General features: G+C 31.5%; 1 protein-coding gene across 4 annotated transcripts in view; it reads right to left on the bottom strand.

Annotated features, from left to right (window-relative positions):
- The window catches only part of LOC145283667 (uncharacterized), a 508165-nt gene extending 507073 nt beyond the window's left edge, over positions 1-1092 (bottom strand). For 2 of the 4 annotated variants that reach the window (XM_080132674.1, XM_080132676.1), the window contains exon 1: positions 140-1091. The gene's annotated coding sequence lies outside the window, so the exon portion shown is untranslated. Of the gene's footprint in view, positions 1-139 lie in introns of all 4 variants that reach the window. The other 2 variants (XM_080132675.1, XM_080132677.1) reach the window with 2 other exon arrangements.
- Between the last annotated feature and the right edge of the window lie 5959 nt (positions 1093-7051).

The raw sequence follows: 7051 nt of genomic DNA, 5'->3' as shown, positions 1-7051 counted from the left end.
TATTCACGAGAAAGTTAGGGAGTCTTTTTGTTTTCAACCGGCGTGACGATAATGTTGGATTTAGAAAAGAAAGAAAATGGAGATATAATATTTACCTCCCCCCGCCCTTCTCGAAAATAAACGCAAAGTTGTTCCTCACCTGCGACAGCTTTTTTCGTCTTTTAATCTCTGGTCAACGTAAATTCCTTGTGTTGTTAGTCCGTTAAAGAAATGGCAAAGATGGTAATTCCTTAGTGAAATATTCCGTCAATCCTTTTGTTGTTGTTGTTGTTGGCTCCCTTCCCTTTTATGTTAGGACTGCATCTTAAATTCCTTCATCTCCCTCCCACTCCCGAAACATGCGTGGGGGAGGGGGAGACGCATACATATACGTCGGCCGATGGAGGTGGAATTGTATAAGAATATAAGTATATCGCACTCCGATAAAAGATGTCTCCCTCACTTTTAAAAAAAAATTCTATATAATAGAAATGTTAAAAACAATATTTGAAAAAAAAAAAAAATAAAAAAATTAAAAATCAAAATACAGGAACTCCAAAACACAACGCTAATGGTAATAATAATATTCTTTTGTAATTACTACTTTTTTTTTCGTTATAGAATTTTTAATATACGTTTTTTTTTTGCCGTTTAAACGTTTGTAGTTTTTTTGTGTGTATGTTTTATTATTATTTTTTTTTTAATTTAAAAAAAAAATTCTAATTCAATTTAGTTATGCTCCTGCTCCTCTGTTCGTTCCATTAAAATTTAAAACCAGTGATTATTGAGCGAGTAAAAACACATTCCTAGTTTGGTGTTTAGTAAATATTATAAACTGTTGGCAAGATGAAAAATATGACTTGAGCGGCGTGTTATGACGCGAGAGCACAAACTAAGTCACTAGTATCTCGCTTATATATTCTGTGTTACTTCGAGATTTAAGCGGAGCGAACGCTCTCTGGCGCAACAGCGACAGTGAAAAGAAAATGTGTATCTACTCTCTCTTCTACGTACGGTGGAGAGAGAGAGAAAGAGAGGCGAGGGTGAGAGAACGAACGATAGTACAAACAGCCGATAGAGAGAAAGAAACAGAACGAGGCAGTGCGTTTCTTCGTTCGTTCGCTTACGTACGGTATTATTAGTTGGTCTTACACGACTGGCTGTGAGCGCGTGTTTCTAGAGGCAGGGGGAAGACGCGCAGGACTCCCAGGAATTAGTGGAGCGGATGGGGTCGGGAACTAATAGTAGAGAGAGAGAGAGAGAGAGAGAGAGAGAGAGAGAGAGAGAGAGAGAGAGAGAGAGGAGGGGGAGCAGGCCAGCAGAAGATACAATGTGCGAGAAGTTTATCCCCGACTTTTATTCATAAAGAAAGTTTTCTTGAAGGGAGCAGGAGAAAGGCTGAGGCTGTTGCGGAAGGAAAATAACTTTTAAAACAAACGCCTTAGTTTTTTTTTTGTCTGTTATTTTGGTCCCTGAAAACTTCTCTAGCTCGTCTAAATCGAGGCGTTTTCTCGTGTTTTCGTAGAAGACACCGGCAAAGCCTACATAGTAAAATAAATAAATAAACAAATTAAAAAAATGGCTTCCATAGCTCTGCACAATAATCTGTACATGAATATTTTAGTTAAATTTTACTATTTGCTCTAATCTGTACAAAAAAGAGAAAAAGAGATTTTCTTTTTTTTGTTTTCTTATTGCTGAATACGGCCCCTGCTGAAATAATAGCGTTATTATTTAAAAACATATTGTTTTGTGTTTTCATTTAAAAAATTAATAAATAAAAAGTACCGCATTTAAGATAAGTAAAAGAAAAACATATTTTAGAATTAGATTCGCTTTAATGATATCATTTAAACGTACAACGATCACACGCATCTTGACCACATAGCGTGGGACAGAGAGTAACCATTTTTTTTTCTTGTATTTCCAAAATAGCTGTCAAATTTGAATGTATTAGATAAATATTTTTTTAGCTATTTTGTCTTTGGTCGAGTGGTAGGAGAGTGTGAGGTCCTCCTAGACTGAGGCAACTGTTATTTTTGTTGCCTCGAGTATGCTAATTTGAAATAGCTGTATTAAAAGAACACATATAAAAAACAAAAACAAAATAACCCTGTATTAAGGCTAGACAGGCAACTACCTCAAGCAAGGATTGAAACCCGACTGTCTGTACGACAGTTAAGGCTCCTAACCATTACGCTGAGCAAGTAGTGAGTTTAACGATGTTTTGACATCGTGTGAAATACCTCCGCTCGATTTGTTTACACAAAAAGCGTCGCTTATATGCTAATGGCAATTCGTGTATCACTTCTCAATATGCTCAACTCAAGATGAGGAGCATTATATATATATATATATATATATATATATATATATATATATATATATATATATATATATATATATATATATGTATATACATATATATATACACATATATATATGCAAATATCTGTATATGTATATACATACATATATATACATATATATATGTTTTTCAGTTATATTTCATTCTTGGTGTATAGCTATCCATTTTACTCAGGTGCTCATTGGTTGTTAAATATAACATCAGAGCATATATATATATATATATATATATATATATATATATATATATTCTGGCATTATTTTGTGATGTATTTTTCTTTCTAATGTTTTGGACGAATATATGCTCGAGGAAATTCAATACTGACATAATACGATTGTTTCTGTATAACGAAACGGATCTGTAAAGATGTACCGAAATTTTAATACGCTCAAAAATCAAAGGGCTGTTTGGTAAAAAAATAAATACGTTGATCTCGGAATGTGCTAGACTGTCATTCTCATATATATATATATATATATATATATATATATATATATATATATATATATATATATATATATATATATATATATATATATGATTAAAAATAAACGAATACAAAAGTAAATAATTTAGGGAAAATGTTATATCATAAATCCATTCTCACTTTATTTCCACATGTGATAATCATTACAGAATATCTGCCTAATAGCGAGAACCTCTACTAGATTCGAAATTAAAATAGGATAAATTTTGTGTCACGTCAAAGTTTCGCTGTTTCCAAAGAACTGCACTTCATGAATAAATAATACTTGCCTACTATGGAACGTCAACACCACGGTAATATCAGGAATTATAAAGGCACTAGGAACAATTCTGAGTTTTGAGATAAAAGAAGAAATTAAAATCAAGAGAAGAATAGGCATCATAAAAATCACAGAACTGTTCAAAACGGCTGGCATTTTTGGAAAAATTTTGGAGAGCGGAAACCAACAAACATGTTTCAATGGCACTAATCAACCATAGATAAGTTGAAAGTAAATAGTACTTCTGTCAAACACGAGTAGAAGTAACATATTTATAAAGAAAAAAACTAAGAAAAGCGGATTATAGTTGTAAGAAAATATAACTGACTACGACTGGTACCACAAGAAACTCATGGATGGTGAAGAAAGATGGCAAAAACGAGGGGTGGGCACAAACTATACATCCATTTTGAAAAGGTTTGGAGAGTAATGGGATCTTCAGGCGGATTATCTCAGGGAACACTAGCGACCGTTGCTAGCGAGAAATTAATGGTAAGCTGCTGTTACGATAATACAAAATAAGTTGCAACGTTTACTAAAAGAGGTGGAGAGTACTTGAAATATAAAAGAGACTTGTTGACCCTCAGATTCCAAGAAACAAAACCAGTTATTGTCAGTAAGCAGTCGCTATTCATATAATATCATAAGAGAATTACGTCAGCAATTTAATTTTGCATATAAAAATTATTATTATCATTTCTAATGACCTAAAGAAAAAAATCCAATGTTATGTTTTTGATTATAGAGTCGAGAATTTGTAAGAATTTATTTCAGACGGCGGGGTAAATATTTACTGCTATTTGCTTTCTCGCTTCCCCTCCTCACTTGAAATGATTTCGTCCGGCAGTTAAAAAAGGCAGGTTTACACTGGTTAAATTTTGTGTGACGGTATGTATTTATATTTATTTATATAAATACACAACAGTCTTTATTATAGAGCGGACGATATCTGAACGGCCCTGCTTTCTGGCTGGGATCCAAGTTTATATGTCCTATCCCCAGTCAGGGGAGAAGAGGTACTTCCCGATTGGAGCGATTTTTAAAATTTCTTGTCCTATGCAAAGTTTGATATCTATCACATTGAAAAGTTGACCTCATGTTTAACTTTGCACTCGCGGTGAAGGCAAACTGTGTTGAATGCTATTGAAATGAATACTGGTTCATTCCAACGGTTATTTACTATGTGACGTTGCGTGGGAGAGTGCGTGAGGGCCTCTATTAACGGGAGTTGTAATAGAGAACGCCTGTAAGAGCAGACGCAGGCAAGGACGGGCATCGTGGTAAGAATTGGGTCGGAGTTGGGGAGAATATATCAAGAATAGGAAAGGAGATTCAGAGGAGAAAAGTTAGAAGAAAAAGAAGACGAAAGAATGAACAGAGTGAAAGACAGATTGTGATGGATCATTCATACATGTAGGGCAGACGAAGAGACGAATAGCTAGATAGAAAGATCAAGCGTTGGATAATACGACCAGATATAGATCAACAGACTAAGGCGTATCAAAATAGATTCATGTGTAGGTTTGTGTGTGTATCACTCCAAGATAGACATCTTGATAATATAACAGATAAACATAGAGACAGACGGGAAGATATGATATCCTTGTATATATATATATATATATATATATATATATATATATATATATATATATATATATATATATATATATATATGTATATTTTAAATATAATTATCCACTGACACGTGTTTCGTCGTCCACGTCTCATCAGAGGGGCTGAATATATATATATATACTTCTTGCATTTAAGCAACATTCTTTTATTTAAGCAAACATTGTTAACCGTATCATAATTCTTTGTGCGTTTATACTTTAAAAGTTTTATCTTAAGTTTTCTGTGCTAAAAAGAAAAAAAGAGAGAAAAAAAGTAAATAACGTTCTATAAGTATCACTAGTACTCTAGATTCTTCATCGAATCCTCTTCAGCTGAAAAATAAAAGCAAAAAAAAAAAAATGTGCAAGAAAATGGCTTCACATGTAAGCATTTTTTGGCTGTTATACTTTTACTTTTTTTTCTTCAACCTATTTTTTCAATGCTTTCTTGAATTATTATACATTACTGTGTTGGTAGATGGGAACACAGATTCCGTATATCCGGTCATCCAAGATTTAGGTGTGAATCCGGTTTGTTCTTTTTCCAGAAATATTAATTAGTCCTGATCGGGTCGAAGTGTTTGGAATTCTACGATGGAGCTACTTTTAAGTTTTTTGTTTTCCTACCGTCCTGTGGTTCGTACTATATATATATATATATATATATATAACGACAATTATGTAATTTCCGTGTTATAATTTTATATATATATATATATATATATATATATATATATATATATATATATATGAATCGGAATCCAGAATCGGAAAAATTAGAACTTTTGGTGGTCATCAGAAACATTTGTGCCTATTCTCGAATAACAAAACGATTGTTTTAATTGTCATCTTTATTTGCTTTTGTTTCAAGCAAAATGTTTCAGTACTGGTAATAACGATAAAATAACAAATATTCATTTATTTAAAACTACCAGTGAAACCAAAATCTTTAGATAATCTTCCACGTGTGTATTTTTATGCTTGAGAAAATATTATGTGCTTTTTTAATATACTGTAATGGGGAATAAATGTCCACTCTAGTATTAAACATTTAGAGATTTATAAAAAAATCGGAATTGGAATCTGTAAGTGTACCGGAATCAGGAATTTAGTACGGAATCGGTAATATGGAAAATATAGGAATTTTGAGGGATAGGGAAAATTCCTGGAATTGTCCCATCACAACTATACATTTTTATCCTATTTATCCCAAATGATGTATACCCCTATTAAACAAATAAATAAATCTATATATTATATATTACTATATAGTTTTATACCTTCATTTTCTCTCTTTACTGATTCATATATATATATATATATATATATATATATATGTGCATATATATATATATATATATATATATAATCCTGAAATCTTCACACCTAGAAATGTGTGAATATTTTAAATAATGAATGTTTTTTCATAACTTTCATGTAAATAAAAAAATTGCCTATCAATATGGATAGATAATCACAAACGTTTGGATAATTTCGATACGCATGCATTTCTTTTAAATTTGACCGTAAAGAAAGAACAAAAAAGAATAAATTTGTTTACCTTTTTACTGAAAATTTCGGAATAGATCGTAATATTTGTCCAGAAAAAGAATGACAACACCACACCACAAAACTATTAAAAAAAATTATAGTTAATTAATACAATATCTTTCTTCCAAACCAGGACGCAAAGAAGTTGCCCTTGCCGCCGATATCGCATGTACATAAGCAATATATAAAAAGATGATGCATTAACTTGAAAAAAGGCGTTTTGATGTCTTTGAAAGTGCGAGAAATAGACCTAATTTTGACGTTTATTCACACACACACAGACACATTACGCATTTCACGGCTTTGCAAGGAAACCAGCTGAACGAAATTCAACTACTCGTTCAACAGTCAGGTACTTGTATTATTATTTATTGTTATAATTAAAACTGTTTAGATTCAGAAATGTTGGTGCTTCATGTTACAAATATTTTGCTGGCATTGCTAAATATGTTTATTTCAATATTTTCCATGGCATTTCGAAAATAAGTATTTTTCATAGTATTTTAAAAAATCATAAATTTTCTAAGAAGATTTTAAATATTTTTCTCTCCCTTTACTATGTACTGTTCTCTTAAACATAATAAATCAAATAAAATTACTCATAAACATAATAAATAAAATGAAAGTTCTCTTAAACATAGTAAATCAAACAAAGGTTGTCTTAAACACAATGAATAAAATAAAAGTTCTTTTAAACACATTAAATTAAATAAAAGTTCTCTTAAACATAATAAATAAAATAAAAGATCTCCCAAACATAATAAATAAAATAAAAGATCTCCAAAACATAA

This window comes from Euprymna scolopes, chromosome 8 (genome assembly GCF_053919585.1).
Source record: "Euprymna scolopes isolate OS-2025 chromosome 8, ASM5391958v1, whole genome shotgun sequence".
NCBI lineage: Eukaryota > Metazoa > Mollusca > Cephalopoda > Sepiida > Sepiolidae > Euprymna > Euprymna scolopes.
This window is presented reverse-complemented; position numbering and strand designations above follow the sequence as displayed.